Source organism: Schistocerca gregaria, chromosome 8, assembly GCF_023897955.1.
Source record: "Schistocerca gregaria isolate iqSchGreg1 chromosome 8, iqSchGreg1.2, whole genome shotgun sequence".
Classification (NCBI taxonomy): Eukaryota; Metazoa; Arthropoda; class Insecta; order Orthoptera; family Acrididae; genus Schistocerca; species Schistocerca gregaria.
Window position 1 is genome coordinate 6,646,331 of NC_064927.1, and position 17,134 is coordinate 6,663,464.

Here is a 17,134-nt window from a genome sequence, read left to right on the forward strand (position 1 = left end):
CTGCCTCGTCCCACCTTATGCTGTACCGCCTTCGCAAAGGCTTTATCTGCGCCTTTCGCCTTAATCACATCTGAGAGTAATTCTTAATAAAAGGCATGTCGCTAATTGTTCGTCATCACAGATACTGTTTGCTATACGGCCACGACGCGCAACTGATTTCCAAAATTCGACTTCTTCCTTTGAGGAAGGAACTCACGACCCTTGATTTACTAGTCCAGTGCTCTACCACTGAGCTAAAGGGGCGCGTCCTAGCGGTACATTTGCGTACTTCGTCCTTACGGTCGTCTGGATCATCAGACTTCAGCTGACAACACTTCATATTACCGACTATTATTTACAGCTATGGCGACCCATTACTGCTTGGCTACACATCTGACACGTAACCGATGTCCTCTCCAAACAACAACACTTGCATTTCAGAACATGTCTTTCACACATGTCTACAAAATCACCTTCACCTTCAAATACAGTTTCCTTGCGACTGACAGAGACGTAGGCAAAGTTTAAAGTTGCTATTTCCATTACATCACGTTAATCAGAAAAACGGTAATTTACATCTGCAGCGGAACAAAATTCCGTTCCGCCCAGCGTGGGGCTCGAACCCACGACCCTGAGATTGAGAGTCTCATGCTCTACCGACTGAGAGAGCCGGGCTGCTTGGGTGAATACTTGCCGGGCAGCACGTCACAAAGTACTCGTTTGGGTTGGGTGGTCCCATACAGAATCTCTCCATGCTGCCTAAAGTTTTCCTAACGTCACACTCGTCACGTACTTCACTTTTATTTCATAATCATTTCTGAGAGGTAAAGGAATAGCATGACAACCTGCATAGCTAGTGGCGTCAAAATTAACACTCATACTTGATGTGACTCAAAAGGCGAACGAGTTACTTTCCGACGTTGTTTTAGATGTGCAAGTGCTAGTGGAAACTCGCGGTGACGGCACTCTGCCGACCATTTCGCTAGTTAACACCGGTCTTGTAGTGTGTGTTTCAAGCTCAAGAGCATCTCCAAGCAGAAAATGGTCAACAGCAACATTCAGACGGTTTCGTACTGCTCAAATGCTACATTAAAACGGTATGTTTCTTATTCAGAAATGATAAAACACGAGCGTGACAGCATTCGAACCTGTAATCTTCAGATCCGAAGTCCGACGCCTTATCCATTAGGCCACACAGTCACTGACGACCAAGTGCAACTTGTATATGACTCATCTCGAAACGCTCACACCCCTGATAATTTGTGTTTTCCTTCTACTCAGCCGCTGCCCTTGCTCTTTCCCACCCATTCGTTACATTCAACCTCTTACGTGACCGACCAAATATAGACTGGGAAACAAGACCACACACTTTGTGCATACGGAATCGAAGGCAGGGCATGCCTCGCCGCATTTGCCACGATGGCCATTTGCTACTTCTGCAGAAGCGGCGGCGGCGACGACGACGACGACGACGACGACGACGACGACGACGACGACGACCGCGAGAGGCTCTGACATATGTGAGAAATACATCTATAACATGTAATTCAGACTGCCTCGTCCCACCTTGTGCTGTACCGCTTTCGCAAAGGCTTTATCTGCGCCATTCGCCTTAATCACATCTGAGAGTAATTCTTAATAAAAGGCATGTCGCTAATTGTTCGTCATTACAGATACTGTTTGCTATACGGCCACGACGCGCAACTGATTTCCAAAATTCGACTTCTTCCTTTGAGGATGGAACTCACGACCCTTGATTTACTAGTCCAGTGCTCTACCACTGAGCTGAAGGGGCGCGTCCTAGCGGTACTTTTGCGTACTTCGTCCTTACGGTCGTCTGGATCATCAGACTTCAGCTGACAACACTTCATATTACCGACTATTATTTACAGCTATGGCGACCCATTACTGCTTGGCTACACATCTGACACGTAACCGATGTCCTCTCCAAACAACAACACTTGCATTTCAGAACATGTCTTTCACACATGTCTACAAAATCACCTTCACCTTCAAATACAGTTTCCTTGCGACTGACAGAGACGTAGGCAAAGTTTAAAGTTGCTATTTCCATTACATCACGTTAATCAGAAAAACGGTAATTTACATCTGCAGCGGAACAAAATTCCGTTCCGCCCAGCGTGGGGCTCGAACCCACGACCCTGAGATTAAGAGCCTCATGCTCTACCGACTGAGCTAGCTGGGCTGCTTGGGTGAATACTTGCCGGGCAGCACGTCACACAGTACTCGTTTGGGTTGGGTGGTCCCATACAGAATCTCTCCATGCTGCCTAATGTTTTCCTAACGTCACACTCGTCACGTACTTCACTTTTATTTCATAATCATTTCTGAGAGGTAAAGGAATTGCATGACAACCTGCAGAGCTAGTGGCGTCAAAATTAACACTCATACTTGATGTGACTCAAAAGGCGAACGAGTTACTTTCCGACGTTGTTTTAGATGTGCAACTGCTAGTGGAAACTCGCGGTGACGGCACTCTGCCGACCATTTCGCTAGTTAACACCGGTCTTGTAGTGTGTGTTTCAAGCTCAAGAGCATCTCCAAGCAGAAAATGGTCAACAGCAACATTCAGACGGTTTCGTACTGCTCAAATGCTACATTAAAACGGTATGTTTCTTATTCAGAAATGATAAAACACGAGCGTGACAGCATTCGAACCTGTAATCTTCAGATCCGAAGTCCGACGCCTTATCCATTAGGCCACACAGTCACTGACGACCAAGTGCACCTTGTATATGACTCATCTCGAAACGCTCACACCCCTGATAATTTGTGTTTTCGTTCTACACAGCCGCTGCCCTTGCTCTTTCCCACCCATTCGTTACATTCAACCTCTTACGTGACCGACCAAATATAGACTGGGAAACAAGACCACACACTTTGTGCATACGGAATCGAAGGCAGGGCGTGCCTCGCCGCATTTGCCACGATGGCCATTTGCTACTTCTGCAGAAGCGGCGGCGGCGGCGACGACGACGACGACGACGACGACCGCGAGAGGCTCTGACATATGTGAGAAATACATCTATAAAATGTAATTCAGACTGCCTCGTCCCACCTTATGCTGTACCGCTTTGGCAAAGGCTTTATCTGCTCCATTCGCCTTAATCACATCTGAGAGTAATTCTTAATAAAAGGCATGTCGCTAATTGTTCGTCATCACAGATACTGTTTGCTATACGGCCACGACGCGCAACTGATTTCTAAAATTCGACTTCTTCCTTTGAGGATGGAACTCACGACCCTTGGTTTACTAGTCCAGTGCTCTACCACTGAGCTAAAGGGGCGCGTCCTAGCGTTACTTTTGCGTACTTCGTCCTTACGGTCGTCTGGATCATCAGACTTCAGCTGACAACACTTCATATTATTGACTAATATTTGCAGCTATGTCGACCCATTACTGCTTGGCTACACATCTGACACGTAACCGATGTTCTCTCCAAACAACAACACTTGCATTTCAGAACATGTCTTTCGCACATGTCTACAAAACCACCTTCACCTTCAAATACAGTTTCCTTGCGACTGACAGAGACGTAGGCAAAGTTTAAAGTTGCTATTTCCATTACATCACGTTAATCAGAAAAACGGTAATTTACATCTGCAGCGGAACAAAATTCCGTTCCGCCCGGCGTGGGGCTCGAACCCACGACCCTGAGATTAAGAGTCTCATGCTCTACCGACTGAGCTAGCCGGGCTGCTTCGGTGAATACTTGCCGGGCAGCACGTCACACAGTACTCGTTTGGGTTGGGTGGTCCCATACAGAATCTCTCCATGCTGCCTAAGGTTTTCCTAACGTCACACTCGTCACGTACTTCACTTTTATTTCATAATCATTTCTGAGAGGTAAAGGAATTGCATGACAACCTGCAGAGCTAGTGGCGTCAAAATTAACACTCATACTTGATGTGACTCAAAAGGCGAACGAGTTACTTTCCGACGTTGTTTTATATGTGCAACTGCTAGTGGAAACTCGCGGTGACGGCACTCTGCCGACCATTTCGCTAGTTAACACCGGTCTTGTAGTGTGTGTTTCAAGCTCAAGAGCATCTCCAAGCAGAAAATGGTCAACAGCAACATTCAGACGGTTTCGTACTGCTCAAATGCTACATTAAAACGGTATGTTTCTTATTCAGAAATGATAAAACACGAGCGTGACAGCATTCGAACCTGTAATCTGCAGATCCGAAGTCCGACGCCTTATCCATTAGGCCACACAGTCACTGACGACCAAGTGCACCTTGTATATGACTCATCTCGAAACGCTCACACCCCTGATAATTTGTGTTTTCGTTCTACACAGCCGCTGCCCTTGCTCTTTCCCACCCATTCGTTACACTCAACCTCTTACGTGACCGACCAAATATAGACTGGGAAACAAGACCACACACTTTGTGCATACGGAATCGAAGGCAGGGCGTGCCTCGCCGCATTTGCCACGATGGCCATTTGCTACTTCTGCAGAAGCGGCGGCGGCGACGACGACGACGACGACGACCGCGAGAGGCTCTGACATATGTGAGAAATACATCTATAAAATGTAATTCAGACTGCCTCGTCCCACCTTATGCTGTACCGCTTTGGCAAAGGCTTTATCTGCGCCATTCGCCTTAATCACATCTGAGAGTAATTCTTAATAAAAGGCATGTCGGTAATTGTTCGTCATCACAGATACTGTTTGCTATACGGCCACGACGCGCAACTGATTTCCAAAATTCGACTTCTTCCTTTGAGGATGGAACTCACGACCCTTGATTTACTAGTCCAGTGCTCTACCACTGACCTAAACGGGCGCGTCCTAGCGGTACTTTTGCGTACTTCGTCCTTACGGTCGTCTGGATCATCAGACTTCAGCTGACAACACTTCATATTACCGACTATTATTTACAGCTATGGCGACCCATTACTGCTTGGCTACACATCTGACACGTAACCGATGTCCTCTCCAAACAACAACACTTGCATTTCAGAACATGTCTTTCACACATGTCTACAAAATCACCTTCACCTTCAAATACAGTTTCCTTGCGACTGACAGAGACGTAGGCAAAGTTTAAAGTTGCTATTTCCATTACATCACGTTAATCAGAAAAACGGTAATTTACATCTGCAGCGGAACAAAATTCCGTTCCGCCCGGCGTGGGGCTCGAACCCACGACCCTGAGATTAAGAGTCTCATGCTCTACCGACTGAGCTAGCCGGGCTGCTTGGGTGAATACTTGCCGGGCAGCACGTCACACAGTACTCGTTTGGGTTGGGTGGTCCCATACAGAATCTCTCCATGCTGCCTAATGTTTTCCTAACGTCACACTCGTCACGTACTTCACTTTTATTTCATAATCATTTCTGAGAGGTAAAGGAATTGCATGACAACCTGCAAAGCTAGTGGCGTCAAAATTAACACTCATACTTGATGTGACTCAAAAGGCGAACGAGTTACTTTCCGACGTTGTTTTAGATATGCAACTGCTAGTGGAAACTCGCGGTGACGGCACTCTGCCGACCATTTCGCTAGTTAACACCGGTCTTGTAGCGTGTGTTTCAAGCTCAAGAGCATCTCCAAGCAGAAAATGGTCAACAGCAACATTCAGACGGTTTCGTACTGCTCAAATGCTACATTAAAACGGTATGTTTCTTATTCAGAAATGATAAAACACGAGCGTGACAGCATTCGAACCTGTAATCTTCAGATCCGAAGTCCGACGCCTTATCCATTAGGCCACACAGTCACTGACGACCAAGTGCACCTTGTATATGACTCATCTCGAAACGCTCACACCCCTGATAATTTGTGTTTTCGTTCTACACAGCCGCTGCCCTTGCTCTTTCCCACCCATTCGTTACATTCAACCTCTTACGTGACCGACCAAATATAGACTGGGAAACAAGACCACACACTTTGTGCATACGGAATCGAAGGCAGGGCGTGCCTCGCCGCATTTGCCACGATGGCCATTTGCTACTTCTGCAGAAGCGGCGGCGGCGACGACGACGACGACGACGACTGCGAGAGGCTCTGACATATGTGAGAAATACATCTATAAAATGTAATTCAGACTGCCTCGTCCCACCTTATGCTGTACCGCTTTGGCAAAGGCTTTATCTGCGCCATTCGCCTTAATCACATCTGAGAGTAATTCTTAATAAAAGGCATGTCGCTAATTGTTCGTCATCACAGATACTGTTTGCTATACGGCCACGACGCGCAACTGATTTCCAAAATTCGACTTCTTCCTTTGAGGATGGAACTCACGACCCTTGATTTACTAGTCCAGTGCTCTACCACTGACCTAAACGGTCGCGTCCTAGCGGTACTTTTGCGTACTTCGTCCTTACGGTCGTCTGGATCATCAGACTTCAGCTGACAACACTTCATATTACCGACTATTATTTACAGCTATGGCGACCCATTACTGCTTGGCTACACATCTGACACGTAACCGATGTCCTCTCGAAACAACAACTCTTGCATTTCAGAACATGTCTTTCACACACGTCTACAAAATCACCTTCACCTTCAAATACAGTTTCCTTGCGACTGACAGAGACGTAGGCAAAGTTTAAAGTTGCTATTTCCATTACATCACGTTAATCAGAAAAACGGTAATTTACATCTGCAGCGGAACAAAATTCCGTTCCGTCCAGCGTGGGGCTCGTACCCACGACCCTGAGATTAAGAGTCTCATGCTCTACCGACTGAGCTAGCCGGGCTGCTTGGGTGAATACTTGCCGGGCAGCACGTCACACAGTACTCGTTTGGGTTGGGTGGTCCCATACAGAATCTCTCCATGCTGCCTAATGTTTTCCTAACGTCACACTCGTCACGTACTTCACTTTTATTTCATAATCATTTCTGAGAGGTAAAGGAATTGCATGACAACCTGCAGAGCTACTGGCGTCAAAATTAACACTCATACTTGATGTGACTCAAAAGGCGAACGAGTTACTTTCCGACGTTGTTTTAGATGTGCAAGTGCTAGTGGAAACTCGCGGTGACGGCACTCTGCCGACCATTTCGCTAGTTAACACCGGTCTTGTAGTGTGTGTTTCAAGCTCAAGAGCATCTCCAAGCAGAAAATGGTCAACAGCAACATTCAGACGGTTTCGTACTGCTCAAATGCTACATTAAAACGGTATGTTTCTTATTCAGAAATGATAAAACACGAGCGTGACAGCATTCGAACCTGTAATCTTCAGATCCGAAGTCCGACGCCTTATCCATTAGGCCACACAGTCACTGACGACCAAGGTTAACTTGTATATGACTCATCTCGAAACGCTCACACCCATGATAATTTGTGTTTTCGTTCTACTCAGCCTCTGCCCTTGCTCTTTCCCACGCATTCGTTACATTCAACCTCTTACGTGACCGACCAAATATAGACTGGGAAACAAGACCACACACTTAGTGCATACGGAATCGAAGGCAGGGCGTGCCTCGCCGCATTTGCCACGATGGCCATTTGCTACTTCTGCAGAAGCGGCGGCGGCGGCGGCGACGACGACGACGACGACGACGACGACGACGACGACGACGACCGCGAGAGGCTCTGACATATGTGAGAAATACATCTATAAAATGTAATTCAGACTGCCTCGTCCCACATTATGCTGTACCGCTTTGGCAAAGGCTTTATCTGCGCCTTTCGCCTTAATCACATCTGAGAGTAATTCTTAATAAAAGGCATGTCGCTAATTGTTCGTCATCACAGATACTGTTTGCTATACGGCCACGACGCGCAACTGATTTCCAAAATTCGACTTCTTCCTTTGAGGATGGAACTCACGACCCTTGATTTACTAGTCCAGTGCTCTACCACTGAGCTGAAGGGGCGCGTCCTAGCGGTACTTTTGCGTACTTCGTCCTTACGGTCGTCTGGATCATCAGACTTCAGCTGACAACACTTCATATTACCGACTATTATTTACAGCTATGGCGACCCATTACTGCTTGGCTACACATCTGACACGTAACCGATGTCCTCTCCAAACAACAACACTTGCATTTCAGAACATGTCTTTCACACATGTCTACAAAATCACCTTCACCTTCAAATACAGTTTCCTTGCGACTGACAGAGACGTAGGCAAAGTTTAAAGTTGCTATTTCCATTACATCACGTTAATCAGAAAAACGGTAATTTACATCTGCAGCGGAACAAAATTCCGTTCCGCCCGGCGTGGGGCTCGAACCCACGACCCTGAGATTAAGAGTCTCATGCTCTACCGACTGAGCTAGCCGGGCTGCTTGGGTGAATACTTGCCGGGCAGCACGTCACACAGTACTCGTTTGGGTTGGGTGGTCCCATACAGAATCTCTCCATGCTGCCTAATGTTTTCCTAACGTCACACTCGTCACGTACTTCACTTTTATTTCATAATCATTTCTGAGAGGTAAAGGAATTGCATGACAACCTGCAGAGCTAGTGGCGTCAAAATTAACACTCATACTTGATGTGACTCAAAAGGCGAACGAGTTACTTTCCGACGTTGTTTTAGATATGCAACTGCTAGTGGAAACTCGCGGTGACGGCACTCTGCCGACCATTTCGCTAGTTAACACCGGTCTTGTAGCGTGTGTTTCAAGCTCAAGAGCATCTCCAAGCAGAAAATGGTCAACAGCAACATTCAGACGGTTTCGTACTGCTCAAATGCTACATTAAAACGGTATGTTTCTTATTCAGAAATGATAAAACACGAGCGTGACAGCATTCGAACCTGTAATCTTCAGATCCGAAGTCCGACGCCTTATCCATTAGGCCACACAGTCACTGACGACCAAGTGCACCTTGTATATGACTCATCTCGAAACGCTCACACCCCTGATAATTTGTGTTTTCGTTCTACACAGCCGCTGCCCTTGCTCTTTCCCACCCATTCGTTACATTCAACCTCTTACGTGACCGACCAAATATAGACTGGGAAACAAGACCACACACTTTGTGCATACGGAATCGAAGGCAGGGCGTGCCTCGCCGCATTTGCCACGATGGCCATTTGCTACTTCTGCAGAAGCGGCGGCGGCGACGACGACGACGACGACGACTGCGAGAGGCTCTGACATATGTGAGAAATACATCTATAAAATGTAATTCAGACTGCCTCGTCCCACCTTATGCTGTACCGCTTTCGCAAAGGCTTTATCTGCGCCATTCGCCTTAATCACATCTGAGAGTAATTCTTAATAAAAGGCATGTCGCTAATTGTTCGTCATCACAGATACTGTTTGCTATACGGCCACGACGCGCAACTGATTTCCAAAATTCGACTTCTTCCTTTGAGGATGGAACTCACGACCCTTGATTTACTAGTCCAGTGCTCTACCACTGACCTAAACGGTCGCGTCCTAGCGGTACTTTTGCGTACTTCGTCCTTACGGTCGTCTGGATCATCAGACTTCAGCTGACAACACTTCATATTACCGACTATTATTTACAGCTATGGCGACCCATTACTGCTTGGCTACACATCTGACACGTAACCGATGTCCTCTCGAAACAACAACACTTGCATTTCAGAACATGTCTTTCACACACGTCTACAAAATCACCTTCACCTTCAAATACAGTTTCCTTGCGACTGACAGAGACGTAGGCAAAGTTTAAAGTTGCTATTTCCATTACATCACGTTAATCAGAAAAACGGTAATTTACATCTGCAGCGGAACAAAATTCCGTTCCGTCCAGCGTGGGGCTCGTACCCACGACCCTGAGATTAAGAGTCTCATGCTCTACCGACTGAGCTAGCCGGGCTGCTTGGGTGAATACTTGCCGGGCAGCACGTCACACAGTACTCGTTTGGGTTGGGTGGTCCCATACAGAATCTCTCCATGCTGCCTAATGTTTTCCTAACGTCACACTCGTCACGTACTTCACTTTTATTTCATAATCATTTCTGAGAGGTAAAGGAATTGCATGACAACCTGCAGAGCTAGTGGCGTCAAAATTAACACTCATACTTGATGTGACTCAAAAGGCGAACGAGTTACTTTCCGACGTTGTTTTAGATGTGCAAGTGCTAGTGGAAACTCGCGGTGACGGCACTCTGCCGACCATTTCGCTAGTTAACACCGGTCTTGTAGTGTGTGTTTCAAGCTCAAGAGCATCTCCAAGCAGAAAATGGTCAACAGCAACATTCAGACGGTTTCGTACTGCTCAAATGCTACATTAAAACGGTATGTTTCTTATTCAGAAATGATAAAACACGAGCGTGACAGCATTCGAACCTGTAATCTTCAGATCCGAAGTCCGACGCCTTATCCATTAGGCCACACAGTCACTGACGACCAAGGTTAACTTGTATATGACTCATCTCGAAACGCTCACACCCATGATAATTTGTGTTTTCGTTCTACTCAGCCTCTGCCCTTGCTCTTTCCCACGCATTCGTTACATTCAACCTCTTACGTGACCGACCAAATATAGACTGGGAAACAAGACCACACACTTAGTGCATACGGAATCGAAGGCAGGGCGTGCCTCGCCGCATTTGCCACGATGGCCATTTGCTACTTCTGCAGAAGCGGCGGCGGCGACGACGACGACGACGACGACGACGACGACGACGACGACGACCGCGAGAGGCTCTGACATATGTGAGAAATACATCTATAAAATGTAATTCAGACTGCCTCGTCCCACCTTATGCTGTACCGCTTTGGCAAAGGCTTTATCTGCGCCTTTCGCCTTAATCACATCTGAGAGTAATTCTTAATAAAAGGCATGTCGCTAATTGTTCGTCATCACAGATACTGTTTGCTATACGGCCACGACGCGCAACTGATTTCCAAAATTCGACTTCTTCCTTTGAGGATGGAACTCACGACCCTTGATTTACTAGTCCAGTGCTCTACCACTGAGCTAAAGGGGCGCGTCCTAGCGGTACTTTTGCGTACTTCGTCCTTACGGTCGTCTGGATCATCAGACTTCAGCTGACAACACTTCATATTACCGACTATTATTTACAGCTATGGCGACCCATTACTGCTTGGCTACACATCTGACACGTAACCGATGTCCTCTCGAAACAACAACACTTGCATTTTAGAACATGTCTTTCACACATGTCTACAAAATCACCTTCACCTTCAAATACAGTTTCCTTGCGACTGACAGAGACGTAGGCAAAGTTAAAACTTGCTATTTCCATTACATCACGTTAATCAGAAAAACGGTAATTTACATCTGCAGCGGAACAAAATTCCGTTCCGCCCAGCGTGGGGCTCGAACCCACGACCCTGGGATAAGAGTCTCATGCTCTACCGACTGAGCTAGCCGGGCTGCTTCGGTGAATACTTGCCGGGCAGCACGTCACACAGTACTCGTTTGGGTTGGGTGGTCCCATACAGAATCTCTCCATGCTGCCTAATGTTTTCCTAACGTCACACTCGTCACGTACTTCACTTTTATTTCATAATCATTTCTGAGAGGTAAAGGAATTGCATGACAACCTGCAGAGCTAGTGGCGTCAAAATTAACACTCATACTTGATGTGACTCAAAAGGCGAACGAGTTACTTTCCGACGTTGTTTTAGATATGCAACTGCTAGTGGAAACTCGCGGTGACGGCACTCTGCCGACCATTTCGCTAGTTAACACCGGTCTTGTAGCGTGTGTTTCAAGCTCAAGAGCATCTCCAAGCAGAAAATGGTCAACAGCAACATTCAGACGGTTTCGTACTGCTCAAATGCTACATTAAAACGGTATGTTTCTTATTCAGAAATGATAAAACACGAGCGTGACAGCATTCGAACCTGTAATCTTCAGATCCGAAGTCCGACGCCTTATCCATTAGGCCACACAGTCACTGACGACCAAGTGCACCTTGTATATGACTCATCTCGAAACGCTCACACCCATGATAATTTGTGTTTTCGTTCTACACAGGCGCTGCCCTTGCTCTTTCCCACCCATTCGTTACATTCAACCTCTTACGTGACCGACCAAATATAGACTGGGAAACAAGACCACACACTTTGTGCATACGGAATCGAAGGCAGGGCGTGCCTCGCCGCATTTGCCACGATGGCCATTTGCTACTTCTGCAGAAGCGGCGGCGGCGACGACGACGACGACGACGACTGCGAGAGGCTCTGACATATGTGAGAAATACATCTATAAAATGTAATTCAGACTGCCTCGTCCCACCTTATGCTGTACCTTTTTTTTTTTTTTCCTTTATTGTGATTTTAATACCTGTGACAAACAGGTAGGCCGGCAGCGGACCAAGTATGCCGCTCTTCGGCCTCAGAGTATACACAGAACAGAGATGAGTGAGATATAAGAACAATCAAGACGGCGGGGTACAAACAGTAGACAAAACAGAGTTAAAACGGAGTCGGTCACGTGCGTAGCACAATGGATAAAAGCGGAGAAACACGGTGCACAAACGCAGATGGCAGATGGCCACACGTGAACCAGCGGAGCACAAACGACGAAACACAAACACACTGCAGGAGAGTCGAGGCACAAACACATGCGATGGTCTTCGGCGTAGGACGATGAAAGTAACTGATGGAAGACAGCAGAGTCGTGGCCTGCCAAGGGGAAAAGGTGTGGGGAAGAGGAGAGAGAGGGGGAGGGGAAGATGCCAGTGGAGGAGAGGGATGGAGGAGAAGGGGGAGGGTAGGGGGAGTGGAAGCCCAAGGAGAAAGGGGAGGGGAGGGAGGGAGAGAAGGGAGAGAGGGTGCCCACAGGAAAAGGAGAGGAGAGGGAAGGTAAGGCTCAAAGTTGGTAGGAGGGGTAGATGGAGGGGAGGAGGGCATCATCAGGGAGGGGGAGTTGGCGGAAGCCACCGAGGGAGAGGGTGTGGAGGGTGTAAAGATGGAGAGCAGGTGGGATATAGGAATGCAGGCGCGGCAGCGGGTTGGGGTGGGAGAGGATGGGAGAGACAAGAGGGTGTGGAGGATCAAGCTTGCGGGAGGTGTAGAGGATCCGTAACCGTTCGAGGAAAAGGAGGAGGTGCGGGAAGGGAATCAGGTCATAGAGGATCCGCGTGGGGGAAGGGAGACGGATGCGATAGGCGAGGCGGAGCGCATGGCGTTCTAGGATCTGAATGGACTTGTAGAAGGTAGGAGGGGCAGAGATCCAGGCGGGATGAGCATAGCAAAGGATAGGACGGATGAGGGACTTGTAGGTGTAGAGGATGGTGGAAGGGTCCAGACCCCATGTACGGCCAGAAAGGAGCTTAAGGAGGCGGAGGCGGGAGCGTGCCTTGGCTTGGATCGTCCGGAGATGTGGGTTCCAGGAGAGGCGACGGTCGAGGGTGACACCAAGGTACTTGAGAGTAGGCGTGAGGGTGATGGGACGGCCATAAATAGTAAGATAGAAATCAAGGAGACGGAAGGAACGAGTGGTTTTGCCTACAATGATCGCCTGGGTCTTGGAAGGATTGACCTTGAGCAACCACTGGTTACACCAAGTGGTGAACCGGTCAAGATAGGATTGGAGAAGGTGCTGGGAGCGTTGCAGGGTGGGAGCGAGGGCAAGGAAGGCAGTGTCATCGGCGTACTGGAGAAGGTGTAGGGGAGGTGCAGGTGGAGGCATGTCTGCCGTGTAAAGGAGGTAGAGAAGAGGGGAAAGGACGGAACCTTGGGGCACACCGGCGGAGGGGTAGAAGGTGTAGGAATCAGTGTTGTGGATGGTGACATAGGAAGGACGGTGGGAAAGGAAGGAAGCGACCAGACGGACATAGTTGAGAGGAAGAGCAAAGGTTTGGAGCTTGAAAAGGAGACCGGAATGCCACACACGGTCATATGCGCGTTCGAGGTCGAGGGAAAGGAAGATGGCGGAACGACGGGAATTGAGTTGTTCGGAGAGGAGGTGAGTGAGGTGAAGGAGGAGGTCATCGGCTGAGAAGGACGGCCGAAAGCCACATTGGGTAGGGGGGAGGAGGCGGTGTTGGTGAAGGTGCTTGTGTAGGCGGCGGGTAAGAATGGATTCCAGGACCTTGCTGAAGACCGAGGTAAGGCTGATGGGACGGTAGGAGGAGACAGCGGAAGGCGGTTTGTCGGGCTTGAGGAACATCAGGATCCGGGAGGTTTTCCACAGGTCGGGGTAGTAGCCGGTGGACAGGACCACATTGTAGAGCCTGGCCAATGTGGAGAGGAAGGAGGCAGGAGCTTCACGGAGGTGACGGTAAGTAACACGATCGTGACCGGGAGCAGTGTTGCGTTTAGGGCGAAGTGTAGCAATGATATCTTGAGTGGTGATTGGGGTATTTAGTTCTGTGTGTGTGATGTTGTCCAAGTACTGGAAGCCAGGAGCAAGCGGGGGGACAGAGGTATCAGTTCGATCACGGACATCAGGAAAGAGGGAATAATCGAACTGGGGATCGTCAGGGATGGTAAGGATAGCGGAGAGGTAGGAGGCGAAATGGTTGGCCTTACTAAGGGCATCAGGGAAGGGGTGGTCATCATGAAGGAGAGGGTAGTAGGGAGAGGGTTTAGATCCGGTAAGGCGGCGGAAGGCTGACCAGTACTTGGACGAGTTGATAGGTAAGGTGGCATTAAGACGGGTGCATGTCTGTCGCCAGTCCCGGCGTTTCTTTGCCGTGAGTAAGTTCCTGATGTGTCGCTGTAGTTGCCGGTGGCGTCGTAGTGTGTCCTGGTCACGTGTGTGAAGGAAGGCACGGTAGAGCCGGCGGGATTCACGCAGGAGAAGGACGGCCTGTGGGGGTAAGGTGGGGCGGTGCGGATGGATGGCAATGGTAGGGACGTGGGCCTCCACGGCCTCAGACAAGGTCTGCTGGAGAAAGGAGGCAGCACGGGTAACGTCATCAGGTTGGTGGTAGGTGAGGGGGTGGCTATCGACCTGGAGAGCAAGGGAGTCCCGGTAGGCATTCCAGTTGGCACGGGAGTAGTCATGGACATATTTCGGGGGAGGGTCATGGCGCGGGTCGGGACGGGGGCGACGACCGTCTGATACAGTGAGGAGGACAGGGAGATGGTCACTGCCAATGGGATCAAGGACGTCCACCGCTATGCGGCCAAGCAGGGTGGGGGAGGCTAGGACGACATCGGGAGTGGTATTGGATTCAGGGCGGGTGTGTTGGGGAATTGGAAGGACGTCGCCTTGGAGGGTGGCAAGGAACCGATGCCACCGCCGTAACTGGGCGGCAGAACGACTATGGATGTTAAGGTCGGCGGCGATCACGTAGGAGGAGAAGGTACGGTCGATGTGGGAAAGGAAGTCGAAAGGAATAGGTGCAGCGGGGCGGACATAGATGGTGGCACAGGTAAGGGTAAGGCCGGGGAAGAAGAGACTAAGGATCAAGTGTTCTGTGGGGTCAGGAAGGAGGGGTTGGAGCCGGACAGGGATCTGGCGGTGGTGGCCAATGGCAACTCCGCCACACGCTATCTGGAGTGGATTGTCAGACCGGTGAAGGAGGTAGGGCGAGGTGTGGACGGTGTGGTGGGGCTGAAGAAAGGTTTCGTTCAGAAGGAAGGCATCCACACGGTGGGTCGTAAGGGTATGCATAAGGAGGTGCTTGTTGGTGGGAAGGGAGCGGATGTTATTGAACAGGATACGGTGCTGTCGTGCCATAATGGGAATTTAAACGAGGGTGTCGAGACGGGAGAAGGTGAAATGGGCCTGGTTGTGGGAATAGGTGGCGTAGGTGTTGAGGTGGAACACGGAACGGGCAGCGAGGGAAATCTGGTGGAGGGTGTGGGGACGCTGAAAGGGATGGACGTTCTGGAGCACTATTGTGACGAACCTGATGATGTCCTCTGCGGTGGGGGGAGGACGGAGGGAATTGCCAGGAGGGGTGGGGTCATCCAAAGGGCGGAGAGGAACAGTGAGTTCAGGAGCGGATGGAGGAGGTCGAGCCTTGCATTTCTGGGAGTAGGTAGGGTGTTGGAGGTTGCAGGTATTGCAGGAGGGAGGAGACTGAAGGTTGGGGCACTGCCGGAGGAAGTGCGCTTGCTTACAATGCGGGCAGACTGGGGCCTCGCGGCACTCTGATGTTGGGTGTGCGTTATAACGCAGACACCTCTGGCAGCGAATGGATTGTGGTGGGGAGCGGGAGGGGTCAACCTTATACCGGCGGTGGAAGAGGAGGGCACCCTCCTTAAGGAGATGGTCGATGGAGGGAGCGTGTTCGGTGAAAACTCGCATAAGGCGAGTGGGGCCCGCAGAGTTGAAAATGCGGCGAACAGCTCGCACCTCCAGGTACGGGTGGGCCTTCAACTCCGCCAGCACCTCTTCCTCCGTGATCGTCGGGCTAAGCCGAGTGATCACGGCGGTGAGGGTCGGCGGGCGACGTGGGGGTTGGGGTTGACGGGGGGAGGAAGGGGAAGGAGCAGGGGCAAGGGAGGCATTAGGTCCAAATCGGGTGAGAGGAATTCGGGAGAGGATGTCGGAGTGTAGGGTAGGGCTTGGGGAGGTGATCAAGACAGAGTCCCTACGGGGGGTAAGAAGGGAGATGGGGGCTGCAGGGAAGTATTGGCGGAGGAGCAAGGTCAGGTTGCGGGCCTCCAGGAGAGAGGGATCAGGACGGGAGAGGAGATACTTGTAGGAGGGGGAGTTAGAAGAGGAAGTAGAGGGGGCTGGAGGGGAGACATCCATGGCATCTAGGGGTGGGGGAGGGGGAAGATGCTGGGACTTCTTGGGTGCAGAGGAGGCGGGGGTGCCACTGGGACGCTTAACAGCGGGGACAGGATGGGAGGAGGTGTGGGGCACAGGAGTGACGGGGAGATGACGGGAAGCGGCAGGTCCCGGTGTCGGTGCTGGTGCTGGTGCTGCTGTTGGTGCTGCTGTTGGTGCTGCTGCTGGTTGTGGCGCTGCTGCAGGTGGTGGTGCTGGCGCCGGCGATGGTGCGGCATGGGTCGTAGCCCGACGAGACACAACCCTGGCAGGGGCCGCATGAGTGGTGTGGGGGAGTGGGGGAAAGGGGTCGTGTGTGGAGGCTTGGGGAGAAGGAGCAGGGGATGGGGCGACAAAGGGAGCTGGGGTGGGAAGGGTGAGGAGGGGCGGGATATAGTAGGACGGGGGCGACTGAGCACACCAAGTAAGAGTAGTGGCAGCGAGGGAGGGCGTCGTATAGACGATGGCGGTGGTAGTGGCGGTGGTGGTGGGGGTGGTCATGATGGCAGTAAGGAAAACTGGAAACACAGAAAAGAAGAATGGGGACAGA

At 50.1% G+C, this 17,134-nt stretch overlaps 7 non-coding genes across 7 annotated transcripts; all 7 read right to left on the reverse strand.

Annotated features, from left to right (window-relative positions):
• Window positions 1-581: 581 nt before the first annotated feature.
• Window positions 582-654, reverse strand: Trnae-cuc (transfer RNA glutamic acid (anticodon CUC)). Its single transcript has one exon. It is a non-coding gene; the product is annotated as a tRNA-Glu (tRNA).
• A 1,458-nt stretch (window positions 655-2,112) lies between these two features.
• Trnak-cuu (transfer RNA lysine (anticodon CUU)) lies at window positions 2,113-2,185 on the reverse strand. Its single transcript has one exon. It is a non-coding gene; the product is annotated as a tRNA-Lys (tRNA).
• A 1,440-nt stretch (window positions 2,186-3,625) lies between these two features.
• Trnak-cuu (transfer RNA lysine (anticodon CUU)) lies at window positions 3,626-3,698 on the reverse strand. The gene has a single exon. It is a non-coding gene; the product is annotated as a tRNA-Lys (tRNA).
• A 1,434-nt stretch (window positions 3,699-5,132) lies between these two features.
• On the reverse strand, window positions 5,133-5,205 carry Trnak-cuu (transfer RNA lysine (anticodon CUU)). The gene has a single exon. It is a non-coding gene; the product is annotated as a tRNA-Lys (tRNA).
• Window positions 5,206-6,639: 1,434 nt separating this feature from the next.
• Window positions 6,640-6,712, reverse strand: Trnak-cuu (transfer RNA lysine (anticodon CUU)). The gene has a single exon. It is a non-coding gene; the product is annotated as a tRNA-Lys (tRNA).
• A 1,461-nt stretch (window positions 6,713-8,173) lies between these two features.
• Window positions 8,174-8,246, reverse strand: Trnak-cuu (transfer RNA lysine (anticodon CUU)). Its single transcript has one exon. It is a non-coding gene; the product is annotated as a tRNA-Lys (tRNA).
• A 1,434-nt stretch (window positions 8,247-9,680) lies between these two features.
• Trnak-cuu (transfer RNA lysine (anticodon CUU)) lies at window positions 9,681-9,753 on the reverse strand. Its single transcript has one exon. It is a non-coding gene; the product is annotated as a tRNA-Lys (tRNA).
• Between the last annotated feature and the right edge of the window lie 7,381 nt (window positions 9,754-17,134).